Source organism: Molothrus ater, chromosome Z, assembly GCF_012460135.2.
Source record: "Molothrus ater isolate BHLD 08-10-18 breed brown headed cowbird chromosome Z, BPBGC_Mater_1.1, whole genome shotgun sequence".
Taxonomy (NCBI): Eukaryota; Metazoa; Chordata; class Aves; order Passeriformes; family Icteridae; genus Molothrus; species Molothrus ater.
In genome coordinates this window covers 36,379,665-36,397,481 of record NC_050511.2, presented here as the reverse complement: position 1 = coordinate 36,397,481, position 17,817 = coordinate 36,379,665, and positions in this window count along the sequence as shown.

The following is a 17,817-nucleotide window of genomic DNA, read 5'->3' as shown; positions in this document are numbered from 1 at the left end:
GAAGACATGTGAGGAGTAACTGAGGTTATTTGGTCTGTTCAGCCTGGAGAAGAAGAGATTGAAGGGAGTCATCGCTGCAGTTTCAACTTCCTGCTGAGAGGAAGAGGAGGGGCAGACACTGATCTCTTCTTTCTGGTAACAGGACCTGAGGGAATGGCCTGAAGCTGTGTCAGGGAGATTTAGGCTGGATGGTAGAGAAAGGTTCTTCACCCAGAGGGACAGGAACAGGCTCCCCAGGGAAGTGGTCAGAGCACCAGCCTGACAGAGTTTGAGAAGCATTCAGACAATGGTCTCAGGCACAGGGCGCAACTCTAGGGGATGGTGCTGTGCAGGACCAGGAATTGGACCCAATGATCCTTGTGAGTCTCTTCCAACTCAGTTTATCATGTGATTCTGTGATACATAGCATGATATTGGCTGGTGTTCTTAGTGTGACAGTGATATTTGCTAACTCTAACCTCAAGACCTTTACGTACTTTGCTGAAGTTGATCTTAAATACTTGACATGCTGTTTTAAAAAGTGCATAGAAATACTTTGCTGGTTGGATAAAGGACATATATCCATAATTTTAAAATGTAAAGAAAATTGGGAAGTGTATCTGTCAAATGAAAATTTGACTGTAATCAGAAGTTTTCAAAGAAAAATAATTAGCTTATTTTTATCAATCAAGAAGGCTTCAATACTGTGATTTTCAGATTTATAATTGCAACAGATATAGCACTTTTAAATACCATCATATTATAGTGAGACCTATGAAAGTATAGTCATGTCACAATCTTTAAGAATAGTTGTACTTTTGTGTTTTAGGTACCTGTGCTTAAGAAAACTCGGCACTTCTTTTTTTTTTAACCATATAATATATGTGCTGCTTAGGAAAATTTCATAAATTCAAGGCTCTAAGTAACTGGAAGTTTGGTGTATCTTTATGCAGAAGCATAAACAGATCCTATAAATTATTTGTGTTTTATTTGCTGTCTGTGTTAGTCTCTTGATAAATAGGAGTGGTCAGCTGCTAAGAAGAAGGACTTGGCTATTTGAGGAAATGAAGTTATCAGTAAATAAACAGTATAGTTTTTTCTTTGAGCTTTTTGCTATGCTTTTGCTATCAGTCCTCTCCCTTCTCTTGCTGGGAGGGGCTAGAGTATTTTGCAAAATTTTCACCACTTTTCACAGAATCACAGAATATTCAGAGTTGGAAGGGACCCACAAGGATCATTGAGTCCAACTCTTAAAGTGAATGGCTCATACAGGGAAGGAACCCATGAATGTGGCTTTATTAGTGCCATGCTCTACTTAATCAAAGCCTCTTTACTGTGTATATGTTAAAAAACATAAAGGATTTTATACTGAAATCATGAGCAGCTGTCAGATATTTTTTACAGAAATACCCATATCTTGTCTACTCTTTAGGATGCAAATAATGAGCACACTTGGTAGTCTGATTTAAATACACAAACTTGTAGAAATAGCTTAGGCATCTTTATTTAGTACTTTCCATTAGTTACTCAAATTTAACTGATTATGATTGGTCTACCAATTATAAAATAATAATTCATTACCCCCAGTGTATTTCACTTCAGAAATATTATTTTAATTGGATAAACACATTGTGAAGTAGTTAAAAAAACTCAAGAATGCAAATACACCTGTGTGGATGAAGAAATTGAGGATGACTTTTGAGTTGTGGCAACCTGCAGCCTGCAGAGCATGCCTACAAAGTTGCCTACAAAGTGTGTGGGCCTCTGTCTGTCTTCACAGATGGGAAGTTCTGTTCTAATGGAGCAGTTGAAACCCTGGAGGTTTTAACCCAGTTAATGTATGAAATATGTTGATAATACCATGCAAATTTTAGACCTCTTTTATTCCTGCATTACATTTTAGGCATGATAAAATCATCACTTTGGACAAAATCAATATTTTTTTATAAATCTACTAATACCACACTACCCTTAAGATAACCACTTGCATCCTCAGATTGGTCTTGGCATTGTTTTTGATGAGTTTTGTGCCTTATATCATAGGCATATAATACTGAAAGCTCCCTCTTTTTTTTATGCATAGCTTGTGTCTTGGCAAAGAGCATTTGAACTTTCAAGGCAGCTGGGTAGGGAATGCTCCAGTTCTGGCCTTTGGTTTGCATGCACAGAGACAGATTAATAGATGGTGTAGACACCTTGTCTTCATACAGGCAAGTGAGAATAAAACATTAATTTAGTAGTCCCAACACAGGGGTTTTTTTTTGTGGGAGCAAGCTAAACCTTGCTCCCACACCCACAACAGGTTATCTTTCTAGATTCTGTTGCATTTGAGAAGCTGCATAACTGTGACATAGGTCAATGGAAGAGAAAAATATTTTTCTCCAGACTAAGAAGCCTTTTTGTATTATTAGCACTTTCATATGGTACAGGTTTTTTCACTGAAATATATGAAAAAAATGGAAAGGAAGCAGAATTTTCTTGATACAGAAAATGTGTGGGTTTTTATAACACTACATAATCATCAGCTGGTCCATATCTTAATTATATTTTGTCCTTATTGAAGAAAAAGGAAAATTGGATTAAGATTTTGCTTCAGTTGGCACCTCCATGGGCAAAAGGGAAATTTCCTTGTATTGATTTTCAGATGCAGCTCCCTATTCAACACAATTTGCTTCCTGTAGTAATTGGTATGGAATCAATATGTTTTATGAACTTCTCAGCCCACATCCCAAATGCACTTGTTTAAATAGACATTTGTTTAGGTATTAAAAAGGATCTCTAAACTCTTTGAAGGATTCTATATGAAAAGGAATCAGAAAATACTCATTCCCTGAAATTCAAACAGGGATAAACCATCTCAAAGCAAGAAAAGGAAAGCACAAGTTTATTACAAAATCATTCCAGTTTATGTTCCTAATACGTTTTTATGGAAAACCAAATGAATCATCTTGTCTTTTATTTGTGAGGAGAAGCTTGGAGCAGCTGCTAAGCTTTCCTCAGACGCAATGTACATTTAGAGTGGTTGGACACTTCTGATTGGTTTTCAGGCTGGCCTGCAGTTTTTATGCTTCCTTACAAGATGTATTTGCTCAAGGAGTCCAGTCGTCATGCTAAATAAAATCATTCACTTTGGTTGGCAAATATTGACTCAAGCTGTTATGCTTTTATGTATTTCAGAGACTCACAATGTTTGAGAGCTCAGCAAGCAAACAAGAACAGGTACAGGAAGTTATTGTGATGTTTTGGACTCATGTTTGTTTTTCTACTGCTGATGTATGTTCTCCATTTTATGTGGCTTGTTGCTAATGACCTTGCTATATAGTGCACCGTGGCTGATAAGGCCAAAGGCTTTAATAGAATACAAATACATTTCACATTTCCACTTGAAGAGTTTAGTTTAATTGTGTTTTTAAATGTACTGTACCCTAAAGGCGCTCTCTCCTCTGTAATGTACTTTCTAGAAATAAAAGCTTGTGAAGAATAGAATTTACAATGGGGTAAGGTGTAATGGACAGTTTTCTATTCATTTAGAGCTGTGTCTGATATCATCACTCAGCACAAATCTAAACAATTCTGAGCTATGGAGGAAAATTAAAAAGGGATCAGAAATAACTTTTCTGAATGTCTGGTATATTCATTTTTCTGAGGGAAAGAAGCAAGGCAAATGCTGAAAAAGCTCCTGAAGTTTCTTATATTTTACTGAAATATGTCACTCCAGAAGAAACATGATGATAGTCTGAATTAAAATTAATCTTCGGAAGTCATTGTTGAAGTCAGCATTTTGCAGTACTGATCTTGAAGAACTGCTGCTAAAACAGCATTACTTAAAAAAAATTAAAGGAGTTTAGAAAATATTATATGCTTTAGTATGTTGGGTATTTTTTTTCAAAATCAAGCCATTATTTTGCTTTTTCATTGGTTGTTTGAAAATAAATGGAAGTTTCACTGCCAGCCTTGCGAGAGATGGCCAGAGATGGCAAGAGATGGAAGAACAAGTATGTTTTGGTAAAATTCTGGCCAATCCTGGCTTTAAGTTCCTGGTCTTAAAATAAGATATCTCACTGTGGGTTTTGTTTCTTTATTTAGCAACATATTGTGTGAAAATATGTTAAGGACATTTATCAAGTTTCTTTTTATCAGGTGTCTATTAATGTTGCTAACTTTCTCCTGTTACCATTCTGGAGTTGAAATGCCGTCTTTTTGGAACATCTAAGGAAAACTTACACACAAGTGAAGGAGTTTGCATACATTCAGAGAAAGAGTTAAACATGAGGTATCCTTGGGGATTACAAAAGGGATGGCTCATGTCAAGTGAGCCAACCAAATGAAAATGGTTGGAGACCAGGGAAGAAATATTGTGCTTGCCTTGTTCTTACTCTTCTCTGAGTGTTTCTTTTAGATGCTGCTCAAGACAGAATACAGGCCTATGTGTGTAAAAATATGAGTGTATCCAAATTACAGAATCCCATGAGAACTACCTGTGGAGTATCAGGCAGAAGCACATAAGTGTATTTTTGTTAAACATCCTAACTATTGTGACAGGAAAATTATGATCGAGAAAAAGTCTTATGGGGGTTGGGCTGTGCTGTTCTGAGCCTACTTCCAGTTCCATCTCCTTTTGGAGCAAGTCCAGAGGAGGGTCACAAAAGTGATTAGATGGATAGAGTTGCCCTTTTAAACAGTAAGGCTAAGAGAATTTGGATTATTCATCCTGGAGAAGAAAAGGCTTTGGGTTGACCTACTTGCAGCCTTCCAGTAACTGAAGGAAGCCTCCAAGAAAGACAGAGAGACTCTTTACAAGAGCATGTAGTGACAGGACTAGACGGGGGTGGCTTCAAACTGAAGAGAGCAGGTTTAGATTGGATATTAGGAAGAAATTCTTTACTGTGAGAGTGGTGAAGCACTGGAAGACATTGTCCAGAGAAGCTGTGAATGCCCCATGCCTAGAAGTGTTGAAGGTTATAGGACTCTGAGCATCTTGCTCTAGTGAAATTTGTCCCTACCAGTGGCAGGGGCTAGGAACTCCATAATCATTAATGTTTCTTCCAACCCAAGCCATTCTGTGATGCAATGAATGAGCTAGGTGTATGTTCTCCTAGGTGATAAAGTTGAGGTGTGATATCTAAGCAGAATTCATTTATTTTCATTTATATTATATTGTCTGGTATGTGTCTAGCACAGAGCTGAGACATACACATGGTCCCATAATTTTGTGACACAGCAAAAGGAAGTAGCTTGATTTCTGTACCGAATGTGGCTCTTCAAATTTTACATGTTCTGAAAGGTGAGGTTCCTTGAAAATAAGAGAATGGAAATGGAGAAGTTTAGGGCAAAATAAACTGAATCTTCTTTCTAAGATAATTCCAATTTATATCTCTAGTGGATTTTGTAAAAAATACAAAATTGTGTAATGGCATAAGGAATAGCATGTTGAAATAATTTAATCAGTGTACATAGGTTGTCAACAAAAACCATCACAGTAACTCCAAGTTGTTCACCTAATTAAGTTTGACCCATAGGTAGAGGAGAAGCTTTGTGGTGTGGAGTTTCTTTGAAATACTATTTTCTTTTTTTGTTGTCAACATGTTAAATAGCACATTTTTAAACTAAGCACTTTGTCTGTGAAAATCTCATATGTTGTATTGTTTATTTCATAACTTTTAAAATTAGGAAAGGAAAGGCCCATAATTCTTTTAAAAACTAAGGAGTTGAACAGTGACATTTTAAAATTCACATTTCAAATTATGGAATCAAAATGAGAAGTTATTTTATGATCCCTAGTAAAAAAAATCTTTGGAGTCATTGCTCTGAGAGCTTACTTTGTAGTTACAACACTTTATCTGGCTAAATCTCTGTTTATTAGGCAGGACGTACATAATTGCCTAAAGTTCAGTGCCTGAGGCTTGATCACTCAGTTCTTTCTTTTTATGAACAAGCTGGTCTGTTCAAATATATGATTATAGCAACTTGGGGATTTCCACTCAGTAAGTTGGAAACTTCTGATTCACACTGAAATAGAACAGAAGTCAGAGGATATGCCCCACAGTTTCCTAAATAGGACAATTATAATGACATAATTTTCCAAAATTAAATGCATTAAAGAAGAAAGTTTTCTTAAGTTTAAACAAATGGCTATCAGTACATAATGTAACTACAAACAGTGGCATGTTCCATATTAAATGGCTTTAGCAAGAACATAAAAAAATTATTTGCTTTTTATGTATCTACATGTGTTTTTGTGTCTTAAAGTTCAAGCTCTCTTAAATTTAAGCACCAATTGTTGTTAGGAAAAAGTTTATGCAGCTCTGAGACTCCTAGGAGAAGAGGTTAGAGATGCATAGGTCTTCAGAGTCTTGTAAAAACACATCTCATAGAGAGCTAAAAGCCTCAGTGTTTTGGTGAGATGTCAGTTGTGAACAGTAACTCACACTACTGCAGCAGAACCGGAGGATATAAGTGGGGATCATAAACTTTACCAGATAGAATCTAGCAAAATGTTGAAAACGTAAACCAAACTGATATCTGGAAGGTTATTCAGTATAGGTTTGTGTGAAAAAGTGTTGGAGTTTTGTTTCACTTTTTATTTTGTTTTCCAGCAAATTTGGTTGATTCTTTACTGATATTCTGCTTATATTTTAATGCATATTTCTAAATTTATGCATGCTATGTCATAATTAAACTCCCTGTCTCTTCAAAAATTGCTCTTTCTCCATATGCCTAAAGATGGATACAATTGCTTTGCTTCAACCTGAAATGAATAAATATATATGTATATTTAAAAGTGAAAGATTCCTAAAGGAGAAGCAATTCTATAGGCATGAAAATGCATGACAGCTCTGTAGTTGTGCCTTTTTTGAACTACTTTTCTAGAGTAAAAGTATCATCTCTGCTGTGTGTAGTAGTGGTGGTAATGCAACTTTTCAAGTTTCTTGTTATGAGTATGGTGACATAATTTGTACATAAACAAGCATGCAAACCACTCAGTTTCAAAATACAGGTTGCTTGAGAAGATAAGGCTTAAAAAAGAGAAATAAATCTTACAGAAGATGCTTATCTGCACTCCTCTACTCCTCTCCCTATTCTTGGCAATTATATTATTTTCTAATTTGTCATGAGCTATCACAGAATCATAGTATGCATAGGGTTGGAAGGGCCGCAGCGTGTCATCTGGTCCAACTTCCCTGCTCAAGCTGGGTCATCAAGAGCACCCATCACAGGACTGTGTCCAAACTGTTCTTTTACATTTCCACAGTGAGGGAGACTCCACATCTCCTGCTCAGGTGGAACTTCCTGTCCATTGGTTTGTGCCTGTTGTGTTTTTTTGCTCGGCACCACTGAGCAGAGCATAGATCCATCCTCAACACTGTCCCCTCAAATACTTACACTGACAAGATCCTCCTCTCAGCTGTCTCTTCTCAAGGCTGAAAAGTCCCATCTTCCTCAGCCTTTCATTGTAAGAAAAATGGTTCTGTTCTTTAGTCATCTTTGTATCCCTTTGCTGGACTGCCTTCAAGAGCTCTTTGTCTCTTTTGTACTGAAGAGCCCAGAGCTGGACATGGAACTCCAGGCATGTCTCACCAGGGCTGAGTAGAGGGGCAGAATCAGCTTCCTTGTCCTGCTGGCAGTGCTCTTCATGATGCACCCCAGGACATTATTGGCTTTCTTGGCCACCAGAGCACTGCTGGCTCATGGACAGCTTGTTGTCCACTAGGATCCTCCCAAAATCCTTCTCCACAGTGCTGCTTTTCAGCAAATCAGACCCCAGCCTGTTCTCGTGCCTGGTGTTATTCCTCTCCAGTGCAGAATCCTGCATTTGCCTTTGTTGAATTTCAAATTCTTTTTAAGTAGACCTGTAGAATTTAAATATAACTTATATATAAAAGCTAATTGAGACCTTTTCACCAAATGTAACTGCTGTAACAAGAACTTTACACAGTAGCAGTACTTAATAGCCAGTAAGCATTTGGGCTGCATATTTTCCTTTCTTGAAGAAGGTTGAAGGGCATTACAAAGAGAAACCTCATTGGAAGGATGTCTAAGTCCTCAGTGGTACTCTAATCTTTCCCAACTCTTAGTAATACTTTTGTTGTGTGTCTGGGAACGGTATTAAAAATGTAAGTGAAGGGCTGGCATCATTCTCCACCAGAAAATACCTGATTCATTTCCACAGTCTTCTGTATGAAAGCACAGAGCATAAAGGAGATAATCTGAAGGGGCAGACCCCTCCTCTGCTACATTCCTTCCCATCCATGGGTTTTCAGCCTGTTGTGCCTCCCTCTAAATGTCATGTATTGTTGCCATCTTTGTCCTAATGATATAGTCTTGTGTTGGGGCAATGACAATCCTTGAACATAATTTATATTGTTGCAGTAACTCTATCAGCCTCAGCCTTACTCCAGCTTAAAGGCCAAGTCCAAGAAACAACAGCATTTGGATAAACAGAAACATTGCTTAATAGTATATATCCCTTTTACAGTTGAAGAAGTACTCTTCCTCCTTTCGCACATGCAAAAATCTTGATAGACTTGTTTCAAAAGGGATAGTTGAGCTTCTGCTTAGCAGAATGCAAAGTCAAGATGGCTAACAACAACAACAACAACAACAACATCATCATCATCAACAACAACAACAACAACAACAACAACAAAAAAAATAACAATAATAATAACAACAACAACAATAATAATAATAATAATAATAATAATAATAATAATAATAATAATAATAATAATAATAATAATAATAATAATAATAATAATAATAATAATTTGTAGTTGAGAATTGGTTAAGATCGAGAGGACTGAAGAAGAAAAGATAGGGTTATGGAATCATTTACGTAGAAAAAGACCTCTAAGGTCATTGGGTCCAAACATTATGCAGGTACTGCAAAAGCTAAATGAAGCTTTACCTAATAATGTTTAACGAGTAATGAGAAAGAAGAAAAAGAGAACGTTAACAGTGCAAGATCTCAGAGTTTGTAAGCACACTATTTTTGCTTTTGTGAAGATACTGTTGAAAACATAAAAGAGGACTCATTCTCCAGTAGAAATGCTGAAATTTTTCAGCATCATGTGATGATGTTGCTGAATTAGAGCCAAAGTCTGTAACCTGCTAATGGAGATAAGTCTTCTTTATTTAAAAGGAAGTAGGTTTTCATGGATGTCATGAAGACGGACAAGTCTGTTTCCTCTGTGTTGCAGGAAGCACTAGTGTTCATGAGTACCAAGGGAAACTTTTGTGTCCATGGCCAATGTTAGTTTACACTGTATTAGTGGTGAGTGAGGTCTGGACTGTGCTTGTAAAGTGTCCATTCATATTGAAAGAATGTGATACATTGTAGAACTCTTTTTTTTTTTTTACTTATTCACCATGTAATTAAAAAATTCTATTTGGAAATTTGCAATCTCTGTCATTTGACAGAAGAAATAATGTCAGTTATTTAAGATGTACCTGGTGCAGTTCTCAGAACTTGCATATTAAGAAAGAGAAGATGGGGAAATGCCTATGTCTGGAACGTTGAAAGAGGTTACATATGGATTCTGGATTATACGCCTTTATAACAACTGGATAGAACAAGGGAGGAAGGAAGGAAAGACAGGAAGGGAAGGGAAGTTCCAGGAAGTTCCGGGAAGGGAAGTTCTGGGAAGGGAAGTTCTGGGAAGGGAAGGGAAGGGAAGGGAAGGGAAGGGAAGGGAAGGGAAGGGAAGGGAAGGGAAGGGAAGGGAAGGGAAGGGAAGGGAAGGGAAGGGAAGGGAAGGGAAGGAATACCTCTTAGTAAGGCAGAACACAAAGCATTGGAATGAGTTGACTTTCACTGTATCACAGAACATGCCAGCTGCAGGGCTGTATCTGGATTTTGTGTCCACTTGATTTGTCACGGCAGTGTTTGCTGTTTTTAAAATCTATCAATTCTTTATGATGGGTGAACTCCCTCATTAAAAAGAAGCATGATATGGATTTTCTTGAAGTATTGCCATACAGTGTTGTTTTCTGTGGTTTATATCTGAGTCATGATAGATATGATCAGGTTATACAAATAATGCAAAACTCAGTTGCAGTATATGAAGTAATTGCTAGATTCTGTTTTATAAATAGGTGATTATTCTCTGTCCTCTTTCTTCTTTTTTTTTTTTTTCCTTGAGAAATTACTGGGAATTGTATGACTTTAAAGGAAGAATATGAAGAATTCATATCCTTTAGGGGTAATGAATTTCATCTTTTTTTTTACCCAGCGGCTGCACTGCCTGCTATGGAAGAATGCATCAGTTCTATTTCCAGTCATGATGTCACCCAGGACAGGTTTTTTGGTTGAGCTGAACATTGGTCTCATTGAATCATGTGACTGACTGTTAGTAATAGATCCACGAACTACCCCTGGGAAAAGTAATTACTGCATGCAACATGCACCTCTCATGGAAATAACAAAGTGCTTCACAGTAAGGAGCATGGAATCAGTCAAGTCAGGAATAGACATGAGCTTTGAAGATAATATAAACTATGTTTTCTTGTTGACAAAATACTGAAAGGCTTATGTTTATGCTTTTATTCTAAACAAGGCTTCTCAGACATAAATCAATATGGCAGCATTTGATTATCAAGAACTAACAAGAACTCAAACACTAAGTATAGTTTTCAGCACTTCATAACTACTCATTATGTTTATGTCCCAGTTTTCTTTGTTATTTGTTTCCTGTCTCCATTCAGAGCCAACACATTTTTGGCTTTCATTTTGAAGTGTGAAGCACTGCCAATCAGCAGGAAATATAATACAGATAAGATTCATATGAAGTCTTTTGAACTGCTAAAATCTTTGGATGGGAAATGGATGTTAAATTGTTTACATTTGGCACAAGAAGAAAAAGTTCCATTTTTAAATTCAAAGCCTCTCCACCTTTGTAAATGAAAACAAATCACATGGGTCATATAGAGTTCCGCTTCTGTAAAATCCATCATAAGTCTGATAAAAGCTTTTGTAAATCAGCAATTTTATCTGTTGCTTGCTTGAAAGTAATTTTACAGCTTAAAAGGAAATGGCCCTTTGCCCTGTGTCCTTTAGAAAAGTACTGTATCAGTAACATGTTCATGACACAGTAAAACCACTAAAATATTAAGAACAGTTTTATTGGTGTTTTAATCTTTTTAAGGGGATATGCTATGTTTTTGCATAACTTTAAACTTTTCATATTAGTCCTGTATTTTTTAATTTATTGAAGATATATATCCAAAGCTTATTACTCCAGGATTTGTTTCTAATTTGCTTTGTTTCATTTGTGAAGAATCTTTGTGGAAGTCACTTCCCACTTCCAAATTCAATGGTTCTATAGATTTGCAGGGTGCAGGTAAGAGAAATAACTTGTCCTAGTTTTCTAAACATTTAGTAGTTTTGGAGCCAAAAGTTAATGTTCCAATTAGTGGGGTGCTTTTGTATCAGCTCTTATATGTGTGCAGGATATAGCACACAGATTCTGGATGGCAGTAGATCTCAAAAATGAAGTTAGGAGCAGCATCTCCTTTGGAACAGTTAAGCATTGCTAATGAGTACTAATCATATGGCAAATCAGAGAGTGAGAAGCAGTCACAAAACTGCAGGCTGTTATGTGGAACCTCTTATATTTCAAAGCCAGCAGAAACGATAAAAACTGACAAAGATGTTCAGGACAGGCTTGCCAACAAAAAAGCACTTCAGCAATTGTATCCTGTCCTGGATCTGCAGGGAAGGAAACCTGTTTGAAGAAGCAGCTTAACCTTGAAGCCTTGTGACATTTTTGGGGCTGGATGGAACATGCTGTCGATGGTGGTTATGCTTGAATAGTCACAAATCTAATTCAGGGAGAAAAATCTCTTGAAATTATAATTAAGAGTTATGCAGTGGGGCAGAAACATTATTTCAGGGATAGAACTTAAGCTACTGCTTATGCTCTTGTCTTTGGATCACTAATGCAGGAATTTTCATATGAAACATGCTTCTTTCTGATGTCTTTCCAAATCAGAGGTCACAGAGCTGCAAACTTTGTTGAATACTAATGAATCCTAAACCATCCTGTCTGCAGGATGTTCTCAAGGATATTGTAGCCAAATGGCTGGGTATATATAAAATCCATATTTTTTTCTTTCAAGGATATTTTAGGCCAAATGTCTTGGTATGGATACATTTAATGCAAGTGGATATTGTGAAAATTTTACTTATCTTAACTAGCAGCTGCAACCTCATTGAATTTCATACCAGTTTGGTGCTAACTGGGACAGAATTTAACTCTCCATTAAAGAATATTGGAGAAAGAAACATAAGTACTGGCATCATATGGATTAATAGAAATTTTTTCAGATTATGACTGGAAGACACTTGATAAAAATACAATATTTCTTCCCAAAGTTTCTGAATAGTTATTATTTGGAGTTTTGACACAACTTTCAATTAACATTGTAGTTTGTTGGGAGGAAAGAGTTGAAAGCAGAAGACTGTGGAGGAGAGGATAGATATGCTTGATTGACCTTGCAGCTGGGAATACCAAGGCCTGGAGAATATCAGTGTGGGAAACCATATATTAAATCTACTGCTGTTTATCCTCTATCTGTTTGGAGAAGTAGAATTTCTGTGTAGAGATAACATAGATGCTTACAGAGAATTGTAGGCCCTATCCCAGACATGCTTCAGCTCCCTGTTGGGAGAAAGATCAAAGCAGAGACCATAAAAAGCACAGGGAGGTCACAGCATGGTGCTAAACTACACGTGCTCAGGCCCTGGACAAATGGGCACAGCCACAGCCCTGCCACCCGCTAGGATTGGGCTGAGCCTGATGGTGCCTGTGCCCTCACTCGTGTCGCTGCTGCCCAGCCTTGTTTCAGGATCCTCCAGTCAGAGAGGTAATGGAATAAACTTATTCTCTGCATTTCAGCTGCGGGCTTTTTGTAGTTGTCCTGCTCACCTTCCTGTGTCGATTCACACATAGGTGTTTGTGGAATCTTGTCCTTGTGTAATCCTGTCTTTAACCATTGGAGAGCTTTAGCTTTTGTAATTGTGTATGCAGAACTAGAAGCTTAATCACAATTCTAATTCTTTGCAGTTGCTCTTGATGTGCCTGTAGCTTTCATGGAAAGGTTCCTGAAGGAAGGCTAGGGAAAACATAAGAAAACTGGTGAATGGGGTAAGGCACTTGATGAAGACACACAGAAAAAGCTAATGCTATTTTTTAAATTTCATTCATCACTACTAACACATGCCTTAGGGAAGACAGGGCTCTGAGACGAGAGGGAAAGTCTGGAACAAGGAAGACAGTGTCAGCCTAGAGAGAGCACAGGAAAATGTGGGCATAAGTCTGTGGGGGCTGATGGGTTGCATTCACAAATTCTGATGAAGCAAGCCTGCTTCATTGCCATTACAAGGACAATCTTGATTATCTTTGAAAGGCTGTGGCAACTGGGAGAGGTTTTTGCAGCCCATAAAATAAAAAATATCATTCTAATCTTAAGCTGGATGCTACTTGGTGTCATTTTACAATCTCATATGGTGACAGAGAATATATTCCTGCAAAACACTTCCAGAAACACAAAGGACAAAGTGATTATCAGTATCAGCATATATTTATGAAGAGGAACACACTCTTAACAAATCTGGTAGCCTTCGTGAAAAAAGTTGATTTTGTTTCCCTTGACTATACTAATGTCTTTGACACCCTCATAGACAAGCTAACAAGGTACAGATTAAATAATTAATCAGACAGGTAGACTGAAAACTGGCACAGTGGCTGAGAGTGTTGTGATCAGAGGCACAAAGTCCAGTTGCAAGATGTCATCAGCAGTTTACCTCAGGGGAGTGTACCAAAGCCAATCCCCCAACATCCTCATTAATGAACTCTGCACCGAGACAGAGGCTAACCTCAGCAAGCTTTCAGACAATATAATATTGTGAGGAGTGCCTGATATGCCAGAGGGTTGTGCTGCCATCCAGAGCGACCTTGACATGATAGAGAACTGAGCAAAAAAATAATCTTGTGCAGGTCTACAAGAAAAATATTTAATCCTGCCCCTGAGGAGAAACAGTCTTAGGCACCTGTACACACCCCCCCAGGAGACCTGTTGGAGAGCAGCTATGCTGAGAATGACCTGAGATTTCTAGCAAAAAGGAAAGCTGATTGTTAGCTGGTAATACAGCCACTTATTAAAAATAACCAACAGCATCCTGAGTTGCATCAGGCAGGACATTGCCAGCAGGTTGAAGAAAGTGATTGCTCCCCTGTACTCAGTACTAGTTAGACCTCATCTGGAATTCTGGGTTAAGCATTGGGTGTCCCAGAGCTGAAGAGGAAAGGAAATATAGCAGTGAATTTAGAAGAAATGCTTGATGTCCTGTAATACTTTCCTTCTTTCCATTATAGTTCCTACTTAAAACTAGAATCTTGTAATTTAGAACATTTTTCTGTGCCACTTTAAGAGGTTAGTGTGGAGTTTAAAAAATAAATCCCATTTATTTTTGTATAAACAAGTAATTTTTTTTTTTTTATTAAAGTGCTTGCTTATGATGCAGGGAGGTATGTGTTCAGTAAAGACTGGTAGCTGGCATCAAAATGCCAAGGGAAAAAACTCTGGAAGATTACTCAGTAGGAAATCCTTTACACTGAATAGCATTGATTGGAGGTGCTTTTGAAAGAAACTTCAAGATTATAACTCGTCACAGTGAGACCTAAGTCTCCTGATTATTTCCTTGCTTGTTTGGCTAACTGCAATGGTTTTATTTAAAAAGAAAAGTTATTTTGTCTTTAGACACCTCTATGCTGTGAAGTCAGGAGCAGCTGTGAAAGGAAGTGTTGTGCAGCTCTGAGAATTCAGAGTGTAACAATGAACACACTTGTCTGCAAGCTATGAACAGGAGAATGTCTATGTGGTAGTCCGGTACTGTGTGCTGTGATATTTGACCTAGCTGAGGCTCTGGAAACCTTCTTAATGTGGTTATTCACATCAATGAATTTGCTCATTGTGAAGCAGATTGAATAGCTCTGTTTCAGGTCTTTGCTTTGATCACAAGGATGTTTTTATGTACTTTTTTGTTGTTGTTATTAGTAATACTAATACTCCTGGTCCTATCCTGCACCTTGTGGTCATTATTATCAAGGGAAAGTTGGTATGGATTTGTGTACAGGCTCCTACGCTGGTGAGCTTGAGGAATGAAGGAAGAAGGGAAACTATGCCCTTTATCCAGTTTATTTTTTTTCCCCAGGTCCAGCCAGCAATAACCACTGCAAGAACAGGCAAAAATATAATCTGTCTGAATCTACTCAAACTTCTGGCAGAATGGGAAAAAAAGGACAGGGAATCTCAAATGAAGTTTAATTTATTTAGCAGTACTTTAATGAAAACATGGGCATAAGCATTTGCTTTTGGGAAAGCTGCTTGTAGTATTTAATAAAGACTTCATGAGGTAATTCCCTTTTTTAAGGACAATAAGCACAATAGAAACTTGGTGAAAATAGGCTCTTTTTGCTTAAAAGCATCAACTTGCTTTGGAATTGCAGCTTTTGTTTCCATGGAGTCCAGAATTCAGTTAGGATACTTGTTAATTTGACCAATAACATGTGCAATTAAATAAAGCTTTATAACCTGGTAGGCCTCACATTTTTTGTCTAACTGCTTTGAAAATGAAATTTTATTGGTGATAGCTGTAGCATTTCCCAAAACAAATACATTTATGATACTGATCTTATCAGGTGTAGGAGTTCTCAATGGTTTTGTATTTCTTTACAGATTAGGCTTTGCTTTCTCTCTTCAGGCAACACTGTAGCTGAGCACCTTCATAAGACACGAAGGTGGCACCTCTATGGCAGGTTCTGCTTTACAATAGTTACATCTTGCTAACTTAGTCTGTGAGTTTCTGAGGTAGCTTGCAGGGTCACAAAGACCAAGAAAAAGCATAGTGTTGCTTTTATCATGAGGAATGTGTCATTCAATGCATATACAAAAAAACTTCTAGAAGGAGGACCCCCAGCATTCTGTCAGCTCCCATCATAGTGGGATGGTTACTTTGCATGTTATATTTTACTTTTCCTATATGCCACTGACGATGATCAGGAAACACCTTCCTGTCATCAATGCCTGAGATTCCTACAAAAGGAAGTGATGTAGGTGGGGATAGCACCAGGAGACTGGCCATTCTCCCAGGTGTAAAGGAAAACAGAGACATCCAATTGTAACATAGGAAATATTTCCCTTTGACTCCTAAGCTGGCTCTGTGGTATAAGCGGTATTGATCTTCAAGTAACTCAGAAAAGGATCTTTTCTACCCTTTTACTGATATTGCTCACTCCCTTTACCAAAACATGACTGAGGCAACTGAAAAGGAACAAAAAACCTAGACCAAAAGAATGTAAACCTGTGGTGTTACAGGTTACCCCCTGAAGTTTGATAGTAATTATTTTTAGTAATAATCAGTGAGTGTTTTGACAGTGGCTCTCACACTTTAGGTTATTTCTAAAAACTCTGAATAGATTGGTGATGAAATTTTTATAGGTCACATATGCTGTTTAGCAATCTACCAATGCAATTTGCTTTTTCACTGGGAAACTCTTAGAGATCCAGGGCCTTAAACAATTGAAAATGACCATGATATCATGAGGAAAATTTTAGGAAAATTTTTATTTCACAGGAATGTGAATCATATATAATTAAAATCACAGATTCCTAATTAGGAAAGCAAGTGAACAACCATAAAATTCAACAATTATATGTTAACTGACTCATGCTTTCTAAATGTAAAATTTGTTCCAGATCTAAATTAGGAAACTTTTACAAGCTATTTAATTTTATCTCAAAACATTCCATTTCATGTTGACTTTTCATAGTCCCCTGTTTCTCTGTTCAATTCCTCTCAGAGTGAGAAAATCATATCTTATTTCAAAGTTCGATTTATCTAACTTCACTACCCAGCTATTGAATCTTATTACACCCTAGACAGAAAGGTTGAAAAGCTCCCCAGCATCAATTGTCTTTTCCTTTTGTGATTTCTTACTGACAGTCATCAAGACACTTCTCAGTCTGTATTCTGCAAGATGAGTAAATTGAGATCTTATAAATCTCATATCAAAAAAACATCTTTCTTCAGTCATTCTTCAAATTTACTAACATTTTTCCTGTCTTTTTGGTGGTATGAATAGTAGAGCAGGACAACAAAGTGGACAAACTCTAGAGCTTGGCCACAAAAAGCACAACTGAAGCTGTAGTTAACTCTGTGTATTGAAAAATTACTCATCTGAACAGTGAAGTCATAATATCTGCTAAGGAAAGGTAAGGGAGTGCTACAACTAAATTTGTTGGTGGACTTGTGGCAGGATGGTCTCTATCTGATTTATTCATAATGTGTTTTCAACTTTATTTGTGCACCAAGAATCAAACACCTAAACTTTGGATGAGGACTTTACTTTTTTTTAAATTGCAACAGGGTGAATAATTCCTTGGAGAAACAAATTGTTTTTCTCCCTTTCATATATACAGAACCTGTGAAAACCACACATCATAAGTGTTACCTAAGCTATCCAATAGTATCCAATATGTACTATCCAATAGTACATATTTTATGAATCTTTGGCCTTCTAGAAGCATAGTATCCTTACAAGTTAGATATTAAAGAAGATAAAACTCTTAGGGATATGTTGCAGTGAACAGAGAGAATCTGTGGCATGTGAACTGACTTTCTGTCACAGATGTAACAGGAATGACTCTAGTCTGTGCTGAGAGTAAATCTGGTGGTACCTCTTTCCAGCAGTAGCCTTGGCCCAGGGCAGAACTGTTGCTGTTAGGAGCAGGGAAAGGCTACTTAAGCTGTGCATGACCTTTGGTGGCTCATGTAAT